This window comes from Anomaloglossus baeobatrachus, unplaced genomic scaffold (assembly GCF_048569485.1).
Source record: "Anomaloglossus baeobatrachus isolate aAnoBae1 unplaced genomic scaffold, aAnoBae1.hap1 Scaffold_201, whole genome shotgun sequence".
Taxonomy (NCBI): domain Eukaryota; kingdom Metazoa; phylum Chordata; class Amphibia; order Anura; family Aromobatidae; genus Anomaloglossus; species Anomaloglossus baeobatrachus.
In genome coordinates this window covers 218,596-244,880 of record NW_027441971.1, presented here as the reverse complement: position 1 = coordinate 244,880, position 26,285 = coordinate 218,596, and the positions used below count along the sequence as shown (strand labels likewise).

The window sequence follows — 26,285 nt, the reverse complement described above, 5'->3', positions numbered from 1 at the left end:
GGAGCCTGAAAAGGCACTTCGAGGAGGAGTCCGAGCGAATTGTCTTCCGTTCCAAAGTGGAGAACCTGGAGAAGGGTGAGAAATGTAACTCGTTCTTTTTCAGGAAACTCCACGCCGGTCACACGCCCATGAATGAACTACGAGACGAGAGTGGAAACATGCGACGCGGGAAAGAGAACGTGATGAAGGTCGTCAGCGACTTCTACAGCGAACTCTACGCCCGCAAGACTACTGACCCCGAGGCCGCCGATAAGTTCCTGTCAGGTATCACTAACCATCTTGACCCTGCAGACGCGGCGGCCATGGATGTTCCTCTGACGGTGGACGAGCTGCTCTCGGCCGCCAAATCCTTTAGTTCTGGCAGGACACCGGGCAGTGACGGCCTCCCAGCAGAGCTCTATGTAGCGCTGGGAGACCTAATCTGTCCGGACCTGTTAGGGCTGTATGAGGAGATGGTGGTGGAGGGCAGAATGCCTCCATCTCTGAGGGAAGGAATGGTCACGATCCTGTACAAGCGTAAAGGAGAGAGGTGCGACCTGAAGAATTGGCGTCCCATCACCCTTCTGAACGTCGACTACAAGATCCTGGCCAAGACGATGGCAACGAGATTGAAGACTGTTATCGGACGGATCATCCACCCGGACCAGACCTGCGGCATCCCCGGACGTCGCATCGCAGACAGCCTGGCTCTCATGCGGGACACGGTCGAGTACATCAAAGCCCGCCGGGTGCACGCAGCCCTGATCTCGTTGGATCAGGAAAAGGCCTTCGACCGTGTTTCCCATGAGTTCCTGGGCAAAGCTCTGCACAGGTTAGGTTTGGGTAACATGTTTTGCTTGTATGTCCAACTAATGTATTTTGATATTCACAGCTCGGTGTTGGTGAACGGCTGGAAGACTGACCCCTTCCCGGTCCTCTCAGGGGTCAGACAAGGCTGTCCTCTGTCACCTCTTCTTTTTGTTTGTGTTATAGAACTCTTTGCAGAGGCTATCCGGCGGAATGGAGAGATCAGAGGGATCACCGCACCAGGACCAGAACGCTTCGAGGTCAAGTGCTCGCTCTACATGGACGACGTGACCGTCTTCTGCGCGGACCGGCGCTCAGTCGACACCCTCGTCCAGACCTGTGAGACCTTCGGACGGGCTTCGGGAGCCAAAGTCAACTGCGGGAAGTCGGAAGCCATGCTCTTCGGGGACTGGCAGCCGGCCTCTTCCGCCCCCTTCCCTTTCAGCATCCAGCCGGATTTCATCAAGGTTCTTGGAGTCTGGTTCGGGAAGGAAGGAGCAGCCCTCAAGTCCTGGGAGGAACGCTTGACCAAGATCACCCAACGGATCGGTCTGTGGAGCCTCAGACGCCTCACCTGTGAGGGCAAAGCACTGGTCCTGCGTAACGAGGTACTGCCCGTGCTGCAGTACACGGCCCAGGCCTGGCCCCCCCTTGCCACCGTGTGCAGGGCCATTACCAGGACGGTGTTTCGTTTTGTCTGGGGATCCAAGATGGACAGAGTAAAGCGGAGCATCATGTACAAGGATCCTCGCAAGGGTGGGAAGGGCGTACCCGATATCCCCACCCTCCTGCGATCCTCCTTCGTATGTGACTGCGTTCGCCGAACTCTGCGAGTCAAGAGAGGTTCCGCGGGTGGGTCCATGTCTCGCTTCTTCCTGCTCCCCCTTTGGAGACGGTTAGGCTGGGACAAGTGGGACAGCTCCTTCCCCTACAACTGGACGGCGCCATGGTTCTACGGAGACGTGGTTCGGTTTGTGAGGGAACACCAACTGGAGGGACTCAAGCCTGATTTGTGGAAGCCAAAGACTATCCACAAACTCATCAGAGCCAAGGACGAAATGGAGAACATTCCAGGACTTCATCACGACACACTGGAGACTGTTTGGACAAACGTGTCATCGGCTGGATTGACCAACGGGCACAAGGACTTGTCATGGATGGCGATACAGGGCGGACTGCCCGTCCGGTCATTCATGCACGCCCGGAACCTGTGCAAAACCCGGTACTGCCCAAGGTGCCCCTTCGTGGAGGAAACATCGCTGCACGCCTTTTGGGACTGCCGTTTCGCACAGCGCCTGTTGGTTGCCCTGGAGGATGACCTGAGGAACTCCGTCCCCAGAGGGAGCCTATCGTACCATTCCGTACTTTATGGACTCTTCCCTGGGACTCACACCGTTGGAGCCATCCAGGAGGCTTGGCGCCTTATGAACTGCTTTAAGGACGCTATTTGGGTCGCCAGGAACCGGCTCATCTTGAAGAGGGAGAGGATGTCTATCCAGGATTGCCGCAGGCTGATCCACAGCCTGCTCAGAGACTATTCCATCATGGACAGTCCGGACGACAGCGCCGAGGAGGAGGTTTAGACCTCTTCCATGCCCCCTCCCTCCTTTTCCCGTTATGTGCGTCTTTCAATAAAGCTTCGGGCCTGTGATTTCCCCACCCTATCCCCCTTTTCCCCTACCCCCATCCCCCAATCGCCGGTTCGTCGTTATTTATTGTCTAACTTTTTCTTTCAGCTTGAGTGTTATGGATAAGCATAGGAGCGTGATGTATAGTTTAGTGCGTCGTACTCTATGGCTATGTAAGAAGGATTGTATATTTCTGTGTGTACGGGGCTGCGGCACTGTACACGGTTTGTTACCTTTTTGTGAGTAGTGCATGATAATAAAGATGCTGTTAAATCAAAATCTGTTCTTATCAGTTTAATATCTGATACGTCCCCTATCTGGGGACCATATATTAAATGGATTTTTAGAACAGGGAGATGGAAAAAGAGCTTGCTCTGTCCACTCCACGCATTGACCTGGTATTGCAGTACCTCCAGGAACGGTGCACCAAAAAAAAAAAAAAAAAAAAAAAAAAAAAAAAAAAAAAAATCTGTTCTTATCAGTTTAATATCTGATACGTCCCCTATCTGGGGACCATATATTAAATGGATTTTTAGAACAGGGAGATGGAAAAAGAGCTTGCTCTGTCCACTCCACGCATTTACCTGGTATTGCAGTACCTCCAGGAACGGTGCACCCCTTCTTAACCCAGTTTCCAAAAGCAGAACTCAATTCACCTGATTCATATTAGCACGATTAACGAATTGAAAGAAAGCAAGCAACTTCATATGCACCTCAATTTGGCCCATTCACTTTTCACTTTTTACTTGCTTTATTCATCCAAATAGCAAACTCATCACCACTCAACTTCACCAACTCTGCTATGTCCCGTGCAGTATCTTGTTCTCAGTCTAATCTAGATCATGTGCAATTGAATGGAATAGATCCCTTTTGGACAAAGTGGAGTCAGCTGCTGCAGTGACCACAGGTGTGTTGCAACCTGCTGCATAGCCTGATACCGCAATATAAGGAACGTCAAATACTAAGAATGGGCGACCTATGAAAGAATTAGTACTTTCATTAAGTATACTAAACCGGCTAATTGGGAATAGACAAACTGTAAAAAGCCCTCTGAGAAAGCCCCCCCTCTAACCTTTGTTAGTACGCTTTTCTGTGGTCTGCCTGTTGATGTATTTTCCGTTTGAACAGTGCACAACATGAAGAGACGGAACACTGGCGGCTTGTCACAATGCCCCCCGATGACATCACAATAGCGCTGCTGCCTAGAAAGACAGCTGCACAGCAGAAATTGCTCTTTGGGTAGGAGGGTGGGCTAGTGGAAGGAGGGGTCAAGCCGTTTTTTTCCCGGGTGGTAGGGGGATCACAGGACAAGGGATGCGGGGGGTGAGAAGGGTTCAGAGGGCAGGGTTTGGGGGCTGGGAAGTGAAGGGAAAAGATTAGGGTTTGGGGATGATGAAAGGGCTTTCTACAGGTAAGGATGGCAAAGGGTGGCAGTGACGGAAAGTCAGGCGACCTGTCCTGTCCGTCTTTTTGTATCATGAATTGGAAAGACTGCAAGGGGCAGGGGAGGTGCTTGTGCCCAAAAGGAGGAGTTATTCAGATTCATTGCAGTGGGCGGCGGCTGCAAAGCGCACCATTCTTCGTGTTTTTGCTGTGCAAAGCAGCCTTTTCAAGGGTTGGCTTGGGTGACAAAATGTCTTCTGTAGGCGTGGGTTTGTCTCCCTCTCACTCTCTCTCCCTAAGATGTGTCCGGCTGAGGCCAGGGTGCCACTCGAGGCCCAAACCAATTCTGGTTATCGCTTCTCGGCCTTTTGGCTAAGATCAAGTGTAGTGTTGTTCGAAGAGGTGGTTTAAGCTCCAGGCCACCTTAGCACAATGATACAATGCACACTGGAAGGTTGCGCTTGCTAGTACACTGGGTGGATAGTATATTCATCTAGTGGAAAACATGGCCCTACCAGGATCGAGGCTATTAGACTGAGTAAGGATGGGGGGCTATGGTACAACGTGCCCCAGGACTGACGACCCTGGAGTGAGTCTGAGCTTGCTGGCTTGGGACCCCGGCAAGCCTTGGGCTCTGTAGCACACCGTACCTTGCCTTTTCATACTTTTTGAGCATATTACCCTATCCCGGCCTTCTGGCTAGGAAGGGAAATTTTTATAATCCCGGTCGGAGGTCTGGTCAGCTTTGGGCTGAGAAACTAACACCCGGTTGGAGGTCCGGGTCAGCTTCGGCTGAAAAACCAACACCCGGTTGGATGTCTGGGTCAGCTTCGGCTGAGAAACCAACACCCGGTTGGAGGTCCGGTTAGCCTTGGGCTGAGAAACCAACACCGGTTGACGGTCCGGGCAGTTTCGGCTGCGAAACCAACAACTAGTAGCTCTCTACTCCACTTGGGTAAGATGCCTGGGTGGACGCTGGGAGCAACGACAAGGCTCAACCAGGCTTCGGCTTGGGGGAGCACCGAAGATCCCTAACCCTTGCTGTGGCCTTCTGGCTCGGAGGGACGGGGTTGATTTTTGGGGACCCTCTCCTCACGGTGGGGTCCACACGAATCCTAGCCTTTGCACTGTTTTTGGTGTGACTTCGGTCATGCATTTTTTGTGGTGCTTTGGAAAGCTTCATTAAATCAAAAAATCTGTTCTTATCAGTTTAATATCTGATACGTCCCCTATCTGGGGACCATATATTAAATGGATTTTTAGAACAGGGAGATGGAAAAAGAGCTTGCTCTGTCCACTCCACGCATTGACCTGGTATTGCAGTACCTCCAGGAACGGTGCACCCCTTCTTAACCCAGTTTCCAAAAGCAGAACTCAATTCACCTGATTCATATTAGCACGATTAACGAATTGAAAGAAAGCAAGCAACTTCATATGCACCTCAATTTGGCCCATTCACTTTTCACTTTTTACTTGCTTTATTCATCCAAATAGCAAACTCATCACCACTCAACTTCACCAACTCTGCTATGTCCCGTGCAGTATCTTGTTCTCAGTCTAATCTAGATCATGTGCAATTGAATGGAATAGATCCCTTTTGGACAAAGTGGAGTCAGCTGCTGCAGTGACCACAGGTGTGTTGCAACCTGCTGCATAGCCTGATACCGCAATATAAGGAACGTCAAATACTAAGAATGGGCGACCTATGAAAGAATTAGTACTTTCATTAAGTATACTAAACCGGCTAATTGGGAATAGACAAACTGTAAAAAGCCCTCTGAGAAAGCCCCCCCTCTAACCTTTGTTAGTACGCTTTTCTGTGGTCTGCCTGTTGATGTATTTTCCGTTTGAACAGTGCACAACATGAAGAGACGGAACACTGGCGGCTTGTCATAATGCCCCCCCGATGACATCACAATAGCGCTGCTGCCTAGAAAGACAGCTGCACAGCAGAAATTGCTCTTTGGGTAGGAGGGTGGGCTAGTGGAAGGAGGGGTCAAGCCGTTTTTTTCCCGGGTGGTAGGGGGATCACAGGACAAGGGATGCGGGGGGTGAGAAGGGTTCAGAGGGCAGGGTTTGGGGGCTGGGAAGTGAAGGGAAAAGATTAGGGTTTGGGGATGATGAAAGGGCTTTCTACAGGTAAGGATGGCAAAGGGTGGCAGTGACGGAAAGTCAGGCGACCTGTCCTGTCCGTCTTTTTGTATCATGAATTGGAAAGACTGCAAGGGGCAGGGGAGGTGCTTGTGCCCAAAAGGAGGAGTTATTCAGATTCATTGCAGTGGGCGGCGGCTGCAAAGCGCACCATTCTTCGTGTTTTTGCTGTGCAAAGCAGCCTTTTCAAGGGTTGGCTTGGGTGACAAAATGTCTTCTGTAGGCGTGGGTTTGTCTCCCTCTCACTCTCTCTCCCTAAGATGTGTCCGGCTGAGGCCAGGGTGCCACTCGAGGCCCAAACCAATTCTGGTTATCGCTTCTCGGCCTTTTGGCTAAGATCAAGTGTAGTATCTGTTCTTATCAGTAAACGGTCATCGGCCACCACACAAAAGCGCAGTGCCGCAGGTGATCGCCTCCCGAGCCCAGGAACCACCAGCCATAAGGGGACGTAAGCACCAAAAGGCGCAACAATCCCCGAGGCCGGCGGTTGTGCAAGCCCGGGCCCCTCCCAGCCAAGACCAAGGCAAACCCAATGAAGGGACTACACTTGATCTTAGCCAAAAGGCCGAGAAGCGATAACCAGAATTGGTTTGGGCCTCGAGTGGCACCCTGGCCTATGCCGGACACATCTTAGGGAGAGAGAGCGAGAGGGAGACAAACCCACGCCTACACAAGACATTTTGTCACCCAAGCCAACCCTTGAAAAGGCTGCTTTGCAGAGCCAAAACAAGAAGAATGGTGCGTTTTGCAGCCGCCGCCCACTGCAATGAATCTGAATAACTCCTCCTTTAGGGCGCAAGCAACTCCCCTCCCCCTTGCAGTCTTTCCAATTCACGATACAAAAAGACGGACAGGACAGGTTGCCTGACTTTCCGTCACTGCCACCCTTTGCCATCCTTACCCGTAGAAAGCCCTTTCATCATCCCCAAACCCTAATCTTTTCCCTTTCCTTCCCAGCCCCCAAACCCTGCCCTCTGTACCTTTCTCACCACCCGCTTCCCTTCTCCTGTCATCCCCCTACCACCCGGGAAAAAAAGAGATTGCCCCCTCCTTCCACTAGCCCACCCTCCCACCCAAAGAACAACTTCTTCTGCGCAGCTTGTTTTCTAGGCAGCAGCGCTATTGTGATGTCATCGGGGGGCATTGTGACAAGCCGCCAGTGTTCCGTCTCTTCATGTTGTGCACTGTTCAAACGGAAAATACATCAACAGGCAGACCACAGAAAAGCGTACTAACAAAGGTTAGAGGGGGGGCTTTCTCAGAGGGCTTTTTACAGTTTGTCTATTCCCAATTAGCCGGTTTAGTATACTTAATGAAAGTACTAATTCTTTCATAGGTCGCCCATTCTTAGTATTTGACGTTCCTTATATTGCGGTATCAGGCTATGCAGCAGGTTGCAACACACCTGTGGTCACTGCAGCAGCTGACTCCACTTTGTCCAAAAGGGATCTATTCCATTCAATTGCACATGATCTAGATTAGACTGAGAACAAGATACTGCACGGGACATAGCAGAGTTGGTGAAGTTGAGTGGTGATGAGTTTGCTATTTGGATGAATAAAGCAAGTAAAAAGTGAAAAGTGAATGGGCCAAATTGAGGTGCATATGAAGTTGCTTGCTTTCTTTCAATTCGTTAATCGTGCTAATATGAATCAGGTGAATTGAGTTCTGCTTTTGGAAACTGGGTTAAGAAGGGGTGCACCGTTCCTGGAGGTACTGCAATACCAGGTCAATGCGTGGAGTGGACAGAGCAAGCTCTTTTTCCATCTCCCTGTTCTAAAAATCCATTTAATATATGGTCCCCAGGTAGGGGACGTATCAGATATTAAACTGATAAGAACAGATACTACACTTGATCTTAGCCAAAAGGCCGAGAAGCGATAACCAGAATTGGTTTGGGCCTCGAGTGGCACCCTGGCCTCAGCCGGACACATCTTAGGGAGAGAGAGTGAGAGGGAGACAAACCCACGCCTACAGAAGACATTTTGTCACCCAAGCCAACCCTTGAAAAGGCTGCTTTGCACAGCAAAAACACGAAGAATGGTGCGCTTTGCAGCCGCCGCCCACTGCAATGAATCTGAATAACTCCTCCTTTTGGGCACAAGCACCTCCCCTGCCCCTTGCAGTCTTTCCAATTCATGATACAAAAAGACGGACAGGACAGGTCGCCTGACTTTCCGTCACTGCCACCCTTTGCCATCCTTACCTGTAGAAAGCCCTTTCATCATCCCCAAACCCTAATCTTTTCCCTTCACTTCCCAGCCCCCAAACCCTGCCCTCTGAACCCTTCTCACCCCCCGCATCCCTTGTCCTGTGATCCCCCTACCACCCGGGAAAAAAACGGCTTGACCCCTCCTTCCACTAGCCCACCCTCCTACCCAAAGAGCAATTTCTGCTGTGCAGCTGTCTTTCTAGGCAGCAGCGCTATTGTGATGTCATCGGGGGGCATTGTGACAAGCCGCCAGTGTTCCGTCTCTTCATGTTGTGCACTGTTCAAACGGAAAATACATCAACAGGCAGACCACAGAAAAGCGTACTAACAAAGGTTAGAGGGGGGGCTTTCTCAGAGGGCTTTTTACAGTTTGTCTATTCCCAATTAGCCGGTTTAGTATACTTAATGAAAGTACTAATTCTTTCATAGGTCGCCCATTCTTAGTATTTGACGTTCCTTATATTGCGGTATCAGGCTATGCAGCAGGTTGCAACACACCTGTGGTCACTGCAGCAGCTGACTCCACTTTGTCCAAAAGGGATCTATTCCATTCAATTGCACATGATCTAGATTAGACTGAGAACAAGATACTGCACGGGACATAGCAGAGTTGGTGAAGTTGAGTGGTGATGAGTTTGCTATTTGGATGAATAAAGCAAGTAAAAAGTGAAAAGTGAATGGGCCAAATTGAGGTGCATATGAAGTTGCTTGCTTTCTTTCAATTCGTTAATCGTGCTAATATGAATCAGGTGAATTGAGTTCTGCTTTTGGAAACTGGGTTAAGAAGGGGTGCACCGTTCCTGGAGGTACTGCAATACCAGGTCAATGCGTGGAGTGGACAGAGCAAGCTCTTTTTCCATCTCCCTGTTCTAAAAATCCATTTAATATATGGTCCCCAGATAGGGAACGTATCAGATATTAAACTGATAAGAACAGATTTTTGATTTAATGAAGCTTTCCAAAGCACCACAAAAAATGCATGACCGAAGTCACACCAAAAACAGTGCAAAGGCTAGGATTCGTGTGGACCCCACCGTGAGTAGAGGGTCCCCAAAAATCAACCCCGTCCCTCCGAGCCAGAAGGCCACAGCAAGGGTCAGGGATCTTCGGTGCTCCCCCAAGCCGAAGCCTGGTTGAGCCTTGTCGTTGCTCCCAGCGTCCACCCAGGCATCTTACCCAAGTGGAGTAGAGAGCTACTAGTTGTTGGTTTCGCAGCCGCAACTGCCCGGACCGTCAACCGGTGTTGGTTTCTCAGCCCAAGGCTAACCGGACCTCCAACCGGGTGTTGGTTTCTCAGCCAAAGCTGACCCAGACCTCCAACCGGGTGTTGGTTTCTCAGCCGAAGCTGACCCTGACCTCCAACCGGGTGTTAGTTTCTCAGCCCAAAGCTGACCAGACCTCCGACCGGGATTATAAAAATTTCCCTTCCTAGCCAGAAGGCCGGGATAGGGTAATATGCTCAAAAAGTATGAAAAGGCAAGGTACGGTGTGCTACAGAGCCCAAGGCTTGCCGGGGTCCCAAGCCAGCAAGCTCAGACTCACTCCAGGGTCGTCAGTCCTGGGGCACGTTGTACCATAGCCCCCCACCCTTACTCAGTCTAATAGCCTCGATCCTGGTAGGGCCATGTTTTCCTCTAGATGAATATACTATCCACCCAGAGTACTAGCAAGCGCAACCTTCCAGTGTGCATTGTATCATTGTACTAAGGTGGCCTGGAGCTTAAACCACCTCTTCGAACAACACTACACTTGATCTTAGCCAAAAGGCCGAGAAGCGATAACCAGAATTGGTTTGGGCCTCGAGTGGCACCCTGGCCTCAGCCGGACACATCTTAGGGAGAGAGAGTGAGAGGGAGACAAACCCACGCCTACAGAAGACATTTTGTCACCCAAGCCAACCCTTGAAAAGGCTGCTTTGCACAGCAAAAACACGAAGAATGGTGCGCTTTGCAGCCGCCGCCCACTGCAATGAATCTGAATAACTCCTCCTTTTGGGCACAAGCACCTCCCCTGCCCCTTGCAGTCTTTCCAATTCATGATACAAAAAGACGGACAGGACAGGTCGCCTGACTTTCCGTCACTGCCACCCTTTGCCATCCTTACCTGTAGAAAGCCCTTTCATCATCCCCAAACCCTAATCTTTTCCCTTCACTTCCCAGCCCCCAAACCCTGCCCTCTGAACCCTTCTCACCCCCCGCATCCCTTGTCCTGTGATCCCCCTACCACCCGGGAAAAAAACGGCTTGACCCCTCCTTCCACTAGCCCACCCTCCTACCCAAAGAGCAATTTCTGCTGTGCAGCTGTCTTTCTAGGCAGCAGCGCTATTGTGATGTCATCGGGGGGCATTGTGACAAGCCGCCAGTGTTCCGTCTCTTCATGTTGTGCACTGTTCAAACGGAAAATACATCAACAGGCAGACCACAGAAAAGCGTACTAACAAAGGTTAGAGGGGGGGCTTTCTCAGAGGGCTTTTTACAGTTTGTCTATTCCCAATTAGCCGGTTTAGTATACTTAATGAAAGTACTAATTCTTTCATAGGTCGCCCATTCTTAGTATTTGACGTTCCTTATATTGCGGTATCAGGCTATGCAGCAGGTTGCAACACACCTGTGGTCACTGCAGCAGCTGACTCCACTTTGTCCAAAAGGGATCTATTCCATTCAATTGCACATGATCTAGATTAGACTGAGAACAAGATACTGCACGGGACATAGCAGAGTTGGTGAAGTTGAGTGGTGATGAGTTTGCTATTTGGATGAATAAAGCAAGTAAAAAGTGAAAAGTGAATGGGCCAAATTGAGGTGCATATGAAGTTGCTTGCTTTCTTTCAATTCGTTAATCGTGCTAATATGAATCAGGTGAATTGAGTTCTGCTTTTGGAAACTGGGTTAAGAAGGGGTGCACCGTTCCTGGAGGTACTGCAATACCAGGTCAATGCGTGGAGTGGACAGAGCAAGCTCTTTTTCCATCTCCCTGTTCTAAAAATCCATTTAATATATGGTCCCCAGATAGGGGACGTATCAGATATTAAACTGATAAGAACAGATTTTTGATTTAACAGCATCTTTATTATCATGCACTACTCACAAAAAGGTAACAAACCGTGTACAGTGCCGCAGCCCCGTACACACAGAAATATACAATCCTTCTTACATAGCCATAGAGTACGACGCACTAAACTATACATCACGCTCCTATGCTTATCCATAACACTCAAGCTGAAAGAAAAAGTTAGACAATAAATAACGACGAACCGGCGATTGGGGGATCGGGGTAGGGGAAAAGGGGGATAGGGTGGGGAAGTCACAGGCCCGAAGCTTTATTGAAAGACGCACATAACGGGAAAAGGAGGGAGGGGGCATGGAAGAGGTCTAAACCTCCTGCTCGGCGCTGTCGTCCGGACTGTCCATGATGGAATAGTCTCTGAGCAGGCTGTGGATCAGCCTGCGGCAATCCTGGATAGACATCCTCTCCCTCTTCAAGATGAGCCGGTTCCTGGCGACCCAAATAGCGTCCTTAAAGCAGTTCATAAGGCGCCAAGCCTCCTGGATGGCTCCAACGGTGTGAGTCCCAGGGAAGAGTCCATAAAGTACGGAATGGTACGATAGGCTCCCTCTGGGGACGGAGTTCCTCAGGTCATCCTCCAGGGCAACCAACAGGCGCTGTGCGAAACGGCAGTCCCAAAAGGCGTGCAGCGATGTTTCCTCCACGAAGGGGCACCTTGGGCAGTACCGGGTTTTGCACAGGTTCCGGGCGTGCATGAATGACCGGACGGGCAGTCCGCCCTGTATCGCCATCCATGACAAGTCCTTGTGCCCGTTGGTCAATCCAGCCGATGACACGTTTGTCCAAACAGTCTCCAGTGTGTCGTGATGAAGTCCTGGAATGTTCTCCATTTCGTCCTTGGCTCTGATGAGTTTGTGGATAGTCTTTGGCTTCCACAAATCAGGCTTGAGTCCCTCCAGTTGGTGTTCCCTCACAAACCGAACCACGTCTCCGTAGAACCATGGCGCCGTCCAGTTGTAGGGGAAGGAGCTGTCCCACTTATCCCAGCCTAACCGTCTCCAAAGGGGGAGCAGGAAGAAGCGAGACATGGACCCACCCGCGGAACCTCTCTTGACTCGCAGAGTTCGGCGAACGCAGTCACATACGAAGGAGGATCGCAGGAGGGTGGGGATATCGGGTACGCCCTTCCCACCCTTGCGAGGATCCTTGTACATGATGCTCCGCTTTACTCTGTCCATCTTGGATCCCCAGACAAAACGAAACACCGTCCTGGTAATGGCCCTGCACACGGTGGCAAGGGGGGGCCAGGCCTGGGCCGTGTACTGCAGCACGGGCAGTACCTCGTTACGCAGGACCAGTGCTTTGCCCTCACAGGTGAGGCGTCTGAGGCTCCACAGACCGATCCGTTGGGTGATCTTGGTCAAGCGTTCCTCCCAGGACTTGAGGGCTGCTCCTTCCTTCCCGAACCAGACTCCAAGAACCTTGATGAAATCCGGCTGGATGCTGAAAGGGAAGGGGGCGGAAGAGGCCGGCTGCCAGTCCCCGAAGAGCATGGCTTCCGACTTCCCGCAGTTGACTTTGGCTCCCGAAGCCCGTCCGAAGGTCTCACAGGTCTGGACGAGGGTGTCGACTGAGCGCCGGTCCGCGCAGAAGACGGTCACGTCGTCCATGTAGAGCGAGCACTTGACCTCGAAGCGTTCTGGTCCTGGTGCGGTGATCCCTCTGATCTCTCCATTCCGCCGGATAGCCTCTGCAAAGAGTTCTATAACACAAACAAAAAGAAGAGGTGACAGAGGACAGCCTTGTCTGACCCCTGAGAGGACCGGGAAGGGGTCAGTCTTCCAGCCGTTTACCAACACCGAGCTGTGAATATCAAAATACATTAGTTGGACATACAAACAAAACATGTTACCCAAACCTAACCTGTGCAGAGCTTTGCCCAGGAACTCATGGGAAACACGGTCGAAGGCCTTTTCCTGATCCAACGAGATCAGGGCTGCGTGCACCCGGCGGGCTTTGATGTACTCGACCGTGTCCCGCATGAGAGCCAGGCTGTCTGCGATGCGACGTCCGGGGATGCCGCAGGTCTGATCTGGGTGGATGATCCGTCCGATAACCGTCTTCAGTCTCGTTGCCATCGTCTTGGCCAGGATCTTGTAGTCGACATTCAGAAGGGTGATGGGACGCCAATTCTTCAGGTCGCACCTCTCTCCTTTACGCTTGTACAGGATCGTGACCATTCCTTCCCTCAGAGATGGAGGCATTCTGCCCTCCACCACCATCTCCTCATACAGCCCTAACAGGTCCGGACAGATTAGGTCTCCCAGCGCTACATAGAGCTCTGCTGGGAGGCCGTCACTGCCCGGTGTCCTGCCAGAACTAAAGGATTTGGCGGCCGAGAGCAGCTCGTCCACCGTCAGAGGAACGTCCATGGCCGCCGCGTCTGCAGGGTCAAGATGGTTAGTGATACCTGACAGGAACTTATCGGCGGCCTCGGGGTCAGTAGTCTTGCGGGCGTAGAGTTCGCTGTAGAAGTCGCTGACGACCTTCATCACGTTCTCTTTCCCGCGTCGTATGCTTCCACTCTCGTCTCGTAGTTCATTCATGGGCGTGTGACCGGCGTGGAGTTTCCTGAAAAAGAACGAGTTACATTTCTCACCCTTCTCCAGGTTCTCCACTTTGGAACGGAAGACAATTCGCTCGGACTCCTCCTCGAAGTGCCTTTTCAGGCTCCTCTTAGTCTCCTCCAGCTCCTCTCTCACGTCCCAGCCGCATCGAAGAAGGTCCTGCAGGGAACGCAGCTCACGCTGGAGTCTCCTGAAGTCCCTCCTCTTCAGACACGCCTGTTGTTGACTCTTTGCCTGAAAGAAGAAACGGAACTCGAGTTTAACGTATTCCCACCAGTCAGAAACAGACTGGAAGCCCGCCTTGTAGGCCCGCCACGTGGAGTAGGCAGCTCTAAGCTCCTCCAGAATCTCACCCTTTTCCAGCAGAGAGCAGTTCAGCTTCCAGGAGCCCGGGCCAATGGGGAAGCCATGGCCCAGCACACCTTGAAAGTGAATGGCTCTGTGGTCAGAGAAGAAGCAGGGGACCATCGAGTGCCCACTCCGCCCAACCGCCCGAGAGGTAAACACAAAGTCAATCCTGGAACGCAGCGAGCCATCGGATCGGCACCATGAATAGTTCACGGATCCGTGTCCGATGGAGCCAACAACGTCCACAAGAGAGGCTTCGGTCACCATCTCAATGAGCAGTTTGGATGTGACGTCCAACTTGGCAGCCGTTCCAGAACTGCGTCCATCCTCCTCGATCGGGCAGTTGAAATCCCTGGCCATCACTACCGTCCTGGCGGTAGCGAGCTGAGGGCGCAGGGCTTGGAGGAGCTCCAGTCGATCGCTCTTCACAGGAGAAGCATACACATTGATGAACCTGACAGGTTCTCCCGCCCAGGTGCCATCCACGAGCAGTAACCTGCCGCAGACGATTTCCTGAACAGAGTCCAATGTGAAGGCGCTTCCCCTGATCAGCACGGCGACCCCCGCGGACCTACAGTCGCCCCCGCCAGACCAGTAGGATGGGCCATGGGTCCACTCCCTGGCCAGATGGTTGAAGGACCTAGAGGAGGGAAGGGAGCATTCCTGCAGGAAAAATACATCACTAGACTGAGTGTTAAGGAACGCAAAAATTGTCTGACGTCGGAACTTGTCTCTGATGCTCCTAACATTAATGGAAAAGATGTTAATGTTAGCAGTCATTGGAGGAAAGAGAAAGTTAGAGCAGGCGGTGTGCCTTAGTTACCACTCCGGTCGGGCGGTTCTTCCTCTTTGGCACCTGCTGGTAAGGGTATCTCCAGCAGACCCTCTTCTTCTAGCTGATCGAGCAGGGATGGTGCCTCAGTGGCTTCCGACTCCTCCATTTCTTCTTCGGCCACAAGGGACTCCACCATCTGCTCCAACACGTCCGGTTCTGGGAGGAGGCCATCCTCCTCTTCCTGGGGTGGATTGGGGTCCACAATGAACAGCTTGGAAGGTTCTGCGACAGGACTATCTTCCACCTTCCTTTTCCTTTGGCCTGTACCTGAGGAGACAAGAGCTGGAAAATCCTCCTCGGTGAAAAGTGCAAGAGTGCTGAGGCCCTCTGCTCTCATGGTCTGGGGAGGGAGAGTGGGCTTTGGGGGGGGGGTGAGGAGACCAACTGAGGAGTAGGGAAATGAGGTGGAGGTAGTGGAATCCTCAGTAGGGTTGGCCGGGGGGGGAGGGGTTTGGACAGGGGTGACAGGGGGGGGGGGCCAGGGAGGGGGCAACAGTTTTCTTACCCTTCTTTTCCCTGGACTCCGTGGCTGCTGGGGCATCGGCTGGAGCCACAGTCGCTGGGTTCTTGGCCGCCTTGTCCTTGGCCTCTGTGGCCTTGGTCGTAGCTGCCTTGGTCGACGAAGCTGTGACTACCCGATACTGGGTCGCCGCGGCAACCCTTGCCCAGGATTTCTCCCGCTGTGGGCAGTCCTTGTAAAGGTGGTCCGCCTGTCCACATAGGTTGCAAGTCTTCTTCTTTGGGCAGTCCTTGGAGCTGTGTCCTGTCACCCGGCAAACCCTGCAGGCGTCCTCCTTGCAGGTCTTCATCGAATGCCCTTTCCCGCCACATTTCCTGCAGTTGTGTGGCATGTCCGGGTAGTAGATGAGACCAAAGGAGTTTCCCAGAGAGAATGTCGGGGGCAGGTGCTGGAGACCATCCTCGGATGCTGGTTCCCTGTGGAGTCGAACGGTTACTGACCACTTACCCGTCCAGAATCCGTTGCCGTTAAGGATGTGGGATGGCTCCCTCACCACTGTGCAGAGACGTCCCAGGAACGTGGAGATGTCTCTTCCTGGGGTGTGCGGGTTCCGCATGGAGACCGTGATCCTCTTCTCATCCCTCTGTATAGGACAGGATCCTAAAAAAGAATGAAAAGGGGAGTCCGGCATCGCTGCGTTCATCGCCTCCCAGTATCTCCTGCAGGCATTCACCGTGGCAAAGGTTACCAGAAAAATGCCAGTCATGAAGGTCTGGACACTCAGGGTTTCCGCCCTGGAGAAGCCCTGATCCAGAATCATCTTCTTGCAGAACACGTCGCTGGACATGTCCGGCAACCTACCATCCACCGCCTTCAGCTTCAGGGCGACCGTCTGCCGCATCCAAGGCTCCAGGGTTGGAGCCTCTTCAGGCGGCGTCCGGGCTCCCTCCGGCTGGCTGGCGTCGGAGGTAGGGGCCTCTTGGGCCGAAGAAGCCTCTGGATGAGCCTTCCTGGAGGTCCCTGGGTCCTGAGCCTTCTTGGCTGCCTTCTCTGGCTTGCTTGCCATGGCTGGTTCCTGCTTGAGTTCCCGGAGCTGGATCTTGGATTCTTCTCCGGGTGTCTTCTCCCGCTGTGTTCCTCCTCGAAGTTCCTCTGGTCTCCCCAAGTCTTCTCCGAGCCTTCGTCTTCTTGCTTCTTTCTGCCAAGCTCTTCTTCCGTTCGATCTCCCTCTTTCGGTCTCGGCTGGGCTTCGGAGCTTGTCTCCCTGATCGTATCTCGTCAAGTGTAGCTAGCTCAGTTTGTTCTGATAAGAACAGATACTACACTTGATCTTAGCCAAAAGGCCGAGAAGCGATAACCAGAATTGGTTTGGGCCTCGAGTGGCACCCTGGCCTCAGCCGGACACATCTTAGGGAGAGAGAGTGAGAGGGAGACAAACCCACGCCTACAGAAGACATTTTGTCACCCAAGCCAACCCTTGAAAAGGCTGCTTTGCACAGCAAAAACACGAAGAATGGTGCGCTTTGCAGCCGCCGCCCACTGCAATGAATCTGAATAACTCCTCCTTTTGGGCACAAGCACCTCCCCTGCCCCTTGCAGTCTTTCCAATTCATGATACAAAAAGACGGACAGGACAGGTCGCCTGACTTTCCGTCACTGCCACCCTTTGCCATCCTTACCTGTAGAAAGCCCTTTCATCATCCCCAAACCCTAATCTTTTCCCTTCACTTCCCAGCCCCCAAACCCTGCCCTCTGAACCCTTCTCACCCCCCGCATCCCTTGTCCTGTGATCCCCCTACCACCCGGGAAAAAAACGGCTTGACCCCTCCTTCCACTAGCCCACCCTCCTACCCAAAGAGCAATTTCTGCTGTGCAGCTGTCTTTCTAGGCAGCAGCGCTATTGTGATGTCATCGGGGGGCATTGTGACAAGCCGCCAGTGTTCCGTCTCTTCATGTTGTGCACTGTTCAAACGGAAAATACATCAACAGGCAGACCACAGAAAAGCGTACTAACAAAGGTTAGAGGGGGGGCTTTCTCAGAGGGCTTTTTACAGTTTGTCTATTCCCAATTAGCCGGTTTAGTATACTTAATGAAAGTACTAATTCTTTCATAGGTCGCCCATTCTTAGTATTTGACGTTCCTTATATTGCGGTATCAGGCTATGCAGCAGGTTGCAACACACCTGTGGTCACTGCAGCAGCTGACTCCACTTTGTCCAAAAGGGATCTATTCCATTCAATTGCACATGATCTAGATTAGACTGAGAACAAGATACTGCACGGGACATAGCAGAGTTGGTGAAGTTGAGTGGTGATGAGTTTGCTATTTGGATGAATAAAGCAAGTAAAAAGTGAAAAGTGAATGGGCCAAATTGAGGTGCATATGAAGTTGCTTGCTTTCTTTCAATTCGTTAATCGTGCTAATATGAATCAGGTGAATTGAGTTCTGCTTTTGGAAACTGGGTTAAGAAGGAGTGCACCGTTCCTGGAGGTACTGCAATACCAGGTCAATGCGTGGAGTGGACAGAGCAAGCTCTTTTTCCATCTCCCTGTTCTAAAAATCCATTTAATATATGGTCCCCAGATAGGGGACGTATCAGATATTAAACTGATAAGAACAGATACTACAGTTGATCTTAGCCAAAAGGCCGAGAAGCGATAACCAGAATTGGTTTGGGCCTCGAGTGGCACCCTGGCCTCAGCCGGACACATCTTAGGGAGAGAGAGTGAGAGGGAGACAAACCCACGCCTACAGAAGACATTTTGTCACCCAAGCCAACCCTTGAAAAGGCTGCTTTGCACAGCAAAAACACGAAGAATGGTGCGCTTTGCAGCCGCCGCCCACTGCAATGAATCTGAATAACTCCTCCTTTTGGGCACAAGCACCTCCCCTGCCCCTTGCAGTCTTTCCAATTCATGATACAAAAAGACGGACAGGACAGGTCGCCTGACTTTCCGTCACTGCCACCCTTTGCCATCCTTACCTGTAGAAAGCCCTTTCATCATCCCCAAACCCTAATCTTTTCCCTTCACTTCCCAGCCCCCAAACCCTGCCCTCTGAACCCTTCTCACCCCCCGCATCCCTTGTCCTGTGATCCCCCTACCACCCGGGAAAAAAACGGCTTGACCCCTCCTTCCACTAGCCCACCCTCCTACCCAAAGAGCAATTTCTGCTGTGCAGCTGTCTTTCTAGGCAGCAGCGCTATTGTGATGTCATCGGGGGGCATTGTGACAAGCCGCCAGTGTTCCGTCTCTTCATGTTGTGCACTGTTCAAACGGAAAATACATCAACAGGCAGACCACAGAAAAGCGTACTAACAAAGGTTAGAGGGGGGGCTTTCTCAGAGGGCTTTTTACAGTTTGTCTATTCCCAATTAGCCGGTTTAGTATACTTAATGAAAGTACTAATTCTTTCATAGGTCGCCCATTCTTAGTATTTGACGTTCCTTATATTGCGGTATCAGGCTATGCAGCAGGTTGCAACACACCTGTGGTCACTGCAGCAGCTGACTCCACTTTGTCCAAAAGGGATCTATTCCATTCAATTGCACATGATCTAGATTAGACTGAGAACAAGATACTGCACGGGACATAGCAGAGTTGGTGAAGTTGAGTGGTGATGAGTTTGCTATTTGGATGAATAAAGCAAGTAAAAAGTGAAAAGTGAATGGGCCAAATTGAGGTGCATATGAAGTTGCTTGCTTTCTTTCAATTCGTTAATCGTGCTAATATGAATCAGGTGAATTGAGTTCTGCTTTTGGAAACTGGGTTAAGAAGGGGTGCACCGTTCCTGGAGGTACTGCAATACCAGGTCAATGCGTGGAGTGGACAGAGCAAGCTCTTTTTCCATCTCCCTGTTCTAAAAATCCATTTAATATATGGTCCCCAGATAGGGGACGTATCAGATATTAAACTGATAAGAACAGATGAGATTACATCCGCAAATTTCAGAAAACGGTCAACGGCCACCACACAAAAGCACAGTGCCGCAGGTGATCGCCTCCCGAGCCCAGGAACCACCAGCCATAAGGGGACGTAAGCACCAAAAGGCGCAACAATCCCCGAGGCCGGCGGTTGTGCAAGCCCGGGCCCCTCCCAGCCAAGACCAAGGCAAACCCAACGAAGGGACTACACTTGATCTGAGCCAAAAGGCCGAGAAGCGATAACCAGAATTGGTTTGGGCCTCGAGTGGCACCCTGGCCTCAGCCGGACACATCTTAGGGAGAGAGAGTGAGAGGGAGACAAACCCACGCCTACAGAAGACATTTTGTCACCCAAGCCAACCCTTGAAAAGGCTGCTTTGCACAGCAAAAACACGAAGAATGGTGCGCTTTGCAGCCGCCGCCCACTGCAATGAATCTGAATAACTCCTCCTTTTGGGCACAAGCACCTCCCCTGCCCCTTGCAGTCTTTCCAATTCATGATACAAAAAGACGGACAGGACAGGTCGCCTGACTTTCCGTCACTGCCACCCTTTGCCATCCTTACCTGTAGAAAGCCCTTTCATCATCCCCAAACCCTAATCTTTTCCCTTCACTTCCCAGCCCCCAAACCCTGCCCTCTGAACCCTTCTCACCCCCCGCATCCCTTGTCCTGTGATCCCCCTACCACCCGGGAAAAAAACGGCTTGACCCCTCCTTCCACTAGCCCACCCTCCTACCCAAAGAGCAATTTCTGCTGTGCAGCTGTCTTTCTAGGCAGCAGCGCTATTGTGATGTCATCGGGGGGCATTGTGACAAGCCGCCAGTGTTCCGTCTCTTCATGTTGTGCACTGTTCAAACGGAAAATACATCAACAGGCAGACCACAGAAAAGCGTACTAACAAAGGTTAGAGGGGGGGCTTTCTCAGAGGGCTTTTTACAGTTTGTCTATTCCCAATTAGCCGGTTTAGTATACTTAATGAAAGTACTAATTCTTTCATAGGTCGCCCATTCTTAGTATTTGACGTTCCTTATATTGCGGTATCAGGCTATGCAGCAGGTTGCAACACACCTGTGGTCACTGCAGCAGCTGACTCCACTTTGTCCAAAAGGGATCTATTCCATTCAATTGCACATGATCTAGATTAGACTGAGAACAAGATACTGCACGGGACATAGCAGAGTTGGTGAAGTTGAGTGGTGATGAGTTTGCTATTTGGATGAATAAAGCAAGTAAAAAGTGAAAAGTGAATGGGCCAAATTGAGGTGCATATGAAGTTGCTTGCTTTCTTTCAATTCGTTAATCGTGCTAATATGAATCAGGTGAATTGAGTTCTGCTTTTGGAAACTGGGTTAAGAAGGGGTGCACCGTTCCTGGAGGTACTGCAATACCAGGTCAATGCGTGGAGTGGACAGAGCAAGCTCTTTTTCCATCTCCCTGTTCTAAAAATCCATTTAATATATGGTCCCCAGATAGGGGACGTATCAGATATTAAACTGATAAGAACAGATTTTTTGATTTAACAGCATCTTTATTATCATGCACTACTCACAAAAAGGTAACAAACCGTGTACAGTGCCGCAGCCCCGTACACACAGAACTATACAATCCTTCTTACATAGCCATAGAGTACGACGCACTAAACTATACATCACACTCCTATGCTTATCCATAACACTCAAGCTGAAAGAAAAAGTTAGACCATAAATAACGACGAACCGGCGATTGGGGGATGGGGGTAGGGGAAAAGGGGGATAGGGTGGGGAAATCACAGGCCCGAAGCTTTATTGAAAGACGCACATAACGGGAAAAGGAGGGAGGGGGCATGGAAGAGGTCTAAACCTCCTCCTCGGCGCTGTCGTCCGGACTGTCCATGATGGAATAGTCTCTGAGCAGGCTGTGGATCAGCCTGCGGCAATCCTGGATAGACATCCTCTCCCTCTTCAAGATGAGCCGGTTCCTGGCGACCCAAATAGCGTCCTTAAAGCAGTTCATAAGGCGCCAAGCCTCCTGGATGGCTCCAACGGTGTGAGTCCCAGGGAAGAGTCCATAAAGTACGGAATGGTACGATAGGCTCCCTCTGGGGACGGAGTACCTCAGGTCATCCTCCAGGGCAACCAACAGGCGCTGTGCGAAACGGCAGTCCCAAAAGGCGTGCAGCGATGTTTCCTCCACGAAGGGGCACCTTGGGCAGTACCGGGTTTTGCACAGGTTCCGGGCGTGCATGAATGACCGGACGGGCAGTCCGCCCTGTATCGCCATCCATGACAAGTCCTTGTGCCCGTTGGTCAATCCAGCCGATGACACGTTTGTCCAAACAGTCTCCAGTGTGTCGTGATGAAGTCCTGGAATGTTCTCCATTTCGTCCTTGGCTCTGATGAGTTTGTGGATAGTCTTTGGCTTCCACAAATCGGGCTTGAGTCCCTCCAGTTGGTGTTCCCTCACAAACCGAACCACGTCTCCGTAGAACCATGGCGCCGTCCAGTTGTAGGGGAAGGAGCTGTCCCACTTGTCCCAGCCTAACCGTCTCCAAAGGGGGAGCAGGAAGAAGCGAGACATGGACCCACCCGCGGAACCTCTCTTGACTCGCAGAGTTCGGCGAACGCAGTCACATACGAAGGAGGATCGCAGGAGGGTGGGGATATCGGGTACGCCCTTCCCACCCTTGCGAGGATCCTTGTACATGATGCTCCGCTTTACTCTGTCCATCTTGGATCCCCAGACAAAACGAAACACCGTCCTGGTAATGGCCCTGCACACGGTGGCAAGGGGGGGCCAGGCCTGGGCCGTGTACTGCAGCACGGGCAGTACCTCGTTACGCAGGACCAGTGCTTTGCCCTCACAGGTGAGGCGTCTGAGGCTCCACAGACCGATCCGTTGGGTGATCTTGGTCAAGCGTTCCTCCCAGGACTTGAGGGCTGCTCCTTCCTTCCCGAACCAGACTCCAAGAACCTTGATGAAATCCGGCTGGATGCTGAAAGGGAAGGGGGCGGAAGAGGCCGGCTGCCAGTCCCCGAAGAGCATGGCTTCCGACTTCCCGCAGTTGACTTTGGCTCCCGAAGCCCGTCCGAAGGTCTCACAGGTCTGGACGAGGGTGTCGACTGAGCGCCGGTCCGCGCAGAAGACGGTCACGTCGTCCATGTAGAGCGAGCACTTGACCTCGAAGCGTTCTGGTCCTGGTGCGGTGATCCCTCTGATCTCTCCATTCCGCCGGATAGCCTCTGCAAAGAGTTCTATAACACAAACAAAAAGAAGAGGTGACAGAGGACAGCCTTGTCTGACCCCTGAGAGGACCGGGAAGGGGTCAGTCTTCCAGCCGTTTACCAACACCGAGCTGTGAATATCAAAATACATTAGTTGGACATACAAGCAAAACATGTTACCCAAACCTAACCTGTGCAGAGCTTTGCCCAGGAACTCATGGGAAACACGGTCGAAGGCCTTTTCCTGATCCAACGAGATCAGGGCTGCGTGCACCCGGCGGGCTTTGATGTACTCGACCGTGTCCCGCATGAGAGCCAGGCTGTCTGCGATGCGACGTCCGGGGATGCCGCAGGTCTGATCCGGGTGGATGATCCGTCCGATAACAGTCTTCAATCTCGTTGCCATCGTCTTGGCCAGGATCTTGTAGTCGACGTTCAGAAGGGTGATGGGACGCCAATTCTTCAGGTCGCACCTCTCTCCTTTACGCTTGTACAGGATCGTGACCATTCCTTCCCTCAGAGATGGAGGCATTCTGCCCTCCACCACCATCTCCTCATACAGCCCTAACAGGTCCGGACAGATTAGGTCTCCCAGCGCTACATAGAGCTCTGCTGGGAGGCCGTCACTGCCCGGTGTCCTGCCAGAACTAAAGGATTTGGCGGCCGAGAGCAGCTCGTCCACCGTCAGAGGAACATCCATGGCCGCCGCGTCTGCAGGGTCAAGATGGTTAGTGATACCTGACAGGAACTTATCGGCGGCCTCGGGGTCAGTAGTCTTGCGGGCGTAGAGTTCGCTGTAGAAGTCGCTGACGACCTTCATCACGTTCTCTTTCCCGCGTCGCATGTTTCCACTCTCGTCTCGTAGTTCATTCATGGGCGTGTGACCGGCGTGGAGTTTCCTGAAAAAGAACGAGTTACATTTCTCACCCTTCTCCAGGTTCTCCACTTTGGAACGGAAGACAATTCGCTCGGACTCCTCCTCGAAGTGCCTTTTCAGGCTCCTCTTAGTCTCCTCCAGCTCCTCTCTCACGTCCCAGCCGCATCGAAGAAGGTCCTGCAGGGAACGCAGCTCACGCTGGAGTCTCCTGAAGTCCCTCCTCTTCAGACACGCCTGTTGTTGACTCTTTGCCTGAAAGAAGAAACGGAACTCGAGTTTAACGTATTCCCACCAGTCAGAAACAGACTGGAAGCCCGCCTTGTAGGCCCGCCACGTGGAGTAGGCAGCTCTAAGCTCCTCCAGAATCTCACCCTTTTCCAGCAGAGAGCAGTTCAGCTTCCAGGAGCCCGGGCCAATGGGGAAGCCATGGCCCAGCACACCTTGAAAGTGAATGGCTCTGTGGTCAGAGAAGAAGCAGGGGACCATCGAGTGCCCACTCCGCCCAACCGCCCGAGAGGTAAACACAAAGTCAATCCTGGAACGCAGCGAGCCATCGGATCGGCACCATGAATAGTTCACGGATCCGTGTCCGATGGAGCCAACAACGTCCACAAGAGAGGCTTCGGTCACCATCTCAATGAGCAGTTTGGATGTGACGTCCAACTTGGCAGCCGTTCCAGAACTGCGTCCATCCTCCTCAATCGGGCAGTTGAAATCCCCGGCCATCACTACCGTCCTGGCGGTAGCGAGCTGAGGGCGCAGGGCTTGGAGGAGCTCCAGTCGATCGCTCTTCACAGGAGAAGCATACACATTGATGAACCTGACAGGTTCTCCCGCCCAGGTGCCATCCACGAGCAGTAACCTGCCGCAGACGATTTCCTGAACAGAGTCCAATGTGAAGGCGCTTCCCCTGATCAGCACGGCGACCCCCGCGGACCTACAGTCGCCCCCGCCAGACCAGTAGGATGGGCCATGGGTCCACTCCCTGGCCAGATGGTTGAAGGACCTAGAGGAGGGAAGGGAGCATTCCTGCAGGAAAAATACATCACTAGACTGAGTGTTAAGGAACGTAAAAATTGTCTGACGTCGGAACTTGTCTCTGATGCTCCTAACATTAATGGAAAAGATGTTAATGTTAGCAGTCATTGGAGGAAAGAGAAAGTTAGAGCAGGCGGTGTGCCTTAGTTACCACTCCGGTCGGGCGGTTCTTCCTCTTTGGCACCTGCTGGTAAGGGTATCTCCAGCAGACCCTCTTCTGCTAGCTGATCAAGCAGGGATGGTGCCTCAGTGGCTTCCGACTCCTCCATTTCTTCTTCGGCCACAAGGGACTCCACCATCTGCTCCAACACGTCCGGTTCTGGGAGGAGGCCATCCTCCTCTTCCTGGGGTGGATTGGGGTCCACAATGAACAGCTTGGAAGGTTCTGCGACAGGACTATCTTCCACCTTCCTTTTCCTTTGGCCTGTACCTGAGGAGACAAGAGCTGGAAAATCCTCCTCGGTGAAAAGTGCAAGAGTGCTGAGGCCCTCTGCTCTCATGGTCTGGGGAGGGAGAGTGGGCTTTGGGGGGGGGGTGAGGAGACCAACTGAGGAGTAGGGAAATGAGGTGGAGGTAGTGGAATCCTCAGTAGGGTTGGCCGGGGGGGGAGGGGTTTGGACAGGGGTGACAGGGGGGGGGACCAGGGAGGGGGCAACAGTTTTCTTACCCTTCTTTTCCCTGGACTCCGTGGCTGCTGGGGCATCGGCTGGAGCCACGGTCGCCGGGTTCTTGGCCGCCTTGTCCTTGGCCTCTGTGGCCTTGGTCGTAGCTGCCTTGGTCGACGAAGCTGTGACTATCCGATACTGGGTCGCCGCGGCAACCCTTGCCCAGGATTTCTCCCGCTGTGGGCAGTCCTTGTAAAGGTGGTCCGCCTGTCCACATAGGTTGCAAGTCTTCTTCTTTGGGCAGTCCTTGGAGCTGTGTCCTGTCACCCGGCAAACCCTGCAGGCGTCCTCCTTGCAGGTCTTCATCGAATGCCCTTTCCCGCCACATTTCCTGCAGTTGTGTGGCATGTCCGGGTAGTAGATGAGACCAAAGGAGTTTCCCAGAGAGAATGTCGGGGGCAGGTGCTGGAGACCATCCTCGGATGCTGGTTCCCTGTAGAGTCGAACGGTTACTGACCACTTACCCGTCCAGAATCCGTTGCCGTTAAGGATGTGGGATGGCTCCCTCACCACTGTGCAGAGACGTCCCAGGAACGTGGAGATGTCTCTTCCTGGGGTGTGCGGGTTCCGCATGGAGACCGTGATCCTCTTCTCATCCCTCTGTATAGGACAGGATCCTAAAAAGGAATGAAAAGGGGAGTCCGGCATCGCTGCGTTCATCGCCTCCCAGTATCTCCTGCAGGCATTCACCGTGGCAAAGGTTACCAGAAAAATGCCAGTCATGAAGGTCTGGACACTCAGGGTTTCCGCCCTGGAGAAGCCCTGATCCAGAATCATCTTCTTGCAGAACACGTCGCTGGACATGTCCGGCAACCTACCATCCACCGCCTTTAGCTTCAGGGCGACCGTCTGCCGCATCCAAGGCTCCAGGGTTGGAGCCTTTTCAGGCGGCGTCCGGGCTCCCTCCGGCTGGCTGGCGTCGGAGGTATGGGCCTCTTGGGCCGAAGAAGCCTCTGGATGAGCCTTCCTGGAGGTCCCTGGGTCCTGAGCCTTCTTGGCTGCCTTCTCTGGCTTGCTTGCCATGGCTGGTTCCTGCTTGAGTTCCCGGAGCTGGATCTTGGATTCTTCTCCGGGTGTCTTCTCCCGCTGTGTTCCTCCTCGAAGTTCCTCTGGTCTCCCCAAGTCTTCTCCGAGCCTTCGTCTTC

General features: G+C 52.4%; 5 non-coding genes and 6 pseudogenes across 5 annotated transcripts; 4 read left to right on the top strand and 7 right to left on the bottom strand.

Annotated features, from left to right (window-relative positions):
- Window positions 1–2,643: 2,643 nt before the first annotated feature.
- On the top strand, window positions 2,644–2,846 carry LOC142260880 (U2 spliceosomal RNA; annotated as a pseudogene).
- An 18-nt stretch (window positions 2,847–2,864) lies between these two features.
- LOC142260971 (U2 spliceosomal RNA) lies at window positions 2,865–3,035 on the top strand (annotated as a pseudogene).
- Window positions 3,036–4,951: 1,916 nt separating this feature from the next.
- Window positions 4,952–5,145, top strand: LOC142260868 (U2 spliceosomal RNA). Its single transcript, XR_012728722.1, has one exon. It is a non-coding gene; the product is annotated as a U2 spliceosomal RNA (small nuclear RNA).
- Window positions 5,146–6,260: 1,115 nt separating this feature from the next.
- Window positions 6,261–6,335, top strand: LOC142260988 (U2 spliceosomal RNA; annotated as a pseudogene).
- Window positions 6,336–7,639: 1,304 nt separating this feature from the next.
- LOC142260832 (U2 spliceosomal RNA) lies at window positions 7,640–7,830 on the bottom strand. Its single transcript, XR_012728702.1, has one exon. It is a non-coding gene; the product is annotated as a U2 spliceosomal RNA (small nuclear RNA).
- Window positions 7,831–8,944: 1,114 nt separating this feature from the next.
- Window positions 8,945–9,137, bottom strand: LOC142260877 (U2 spliceosomal RNA). The gene has a single exon (XR_012728730.1). It is a non-coding gene; the product is annotated as a U2 spliceosomal RNA (small nuclear RNA).
- A 1,916-nt stretch (window positions 9,138–11,053) lies between these two features.
- Window positions 11,054–11,257, bottom strand: LOC142260850 (U2 spliceosomal RNA; annotated as a pseudogene).
- A 5,430-nt stretch (window positions 11,258–16,687) lies between these two features.
- On the bottom strand, window positions 16,688–16,791 carry LOC142260981 (U2 spliceosomal RNA; annotated as a pseudogene).
- Window positions 16,792–17,905: 1,114 nt separating this feature from the next.
- On the bottom strand, window positions 17,906–18,096 carry LOC142260836 (U2 spliceosomal RNA). The gene has a single exon (XR_012728706.1). It is a non-coding gene; the product is annotated as a U2 spliceosomal RNA (small nuclear RNA).
- Window positions 18,097–19,210: 1,114 nt separating this feature from the next.
- LOC142260925 (U2 spliceosomal RNA) lies at window positions 19,211–19,395 on the bottom strand. Its single transcript, XR_012728771.1, has one exon. It is a non-coding gene; the product is annotated as a U2 spliceosomal RNA (small nuclear RNA).
- A 1,319-nt stretch (window positions 19,396–20,714) lies between these two features.
- On the bottom strand, window positions 20,715–20,919 carry LOC142260844 (U2 spliceosomal RNA; annotated as a pseudogene).
- Window positions 20,920–26,285: the final 5,366 nt, after the last annotated feature.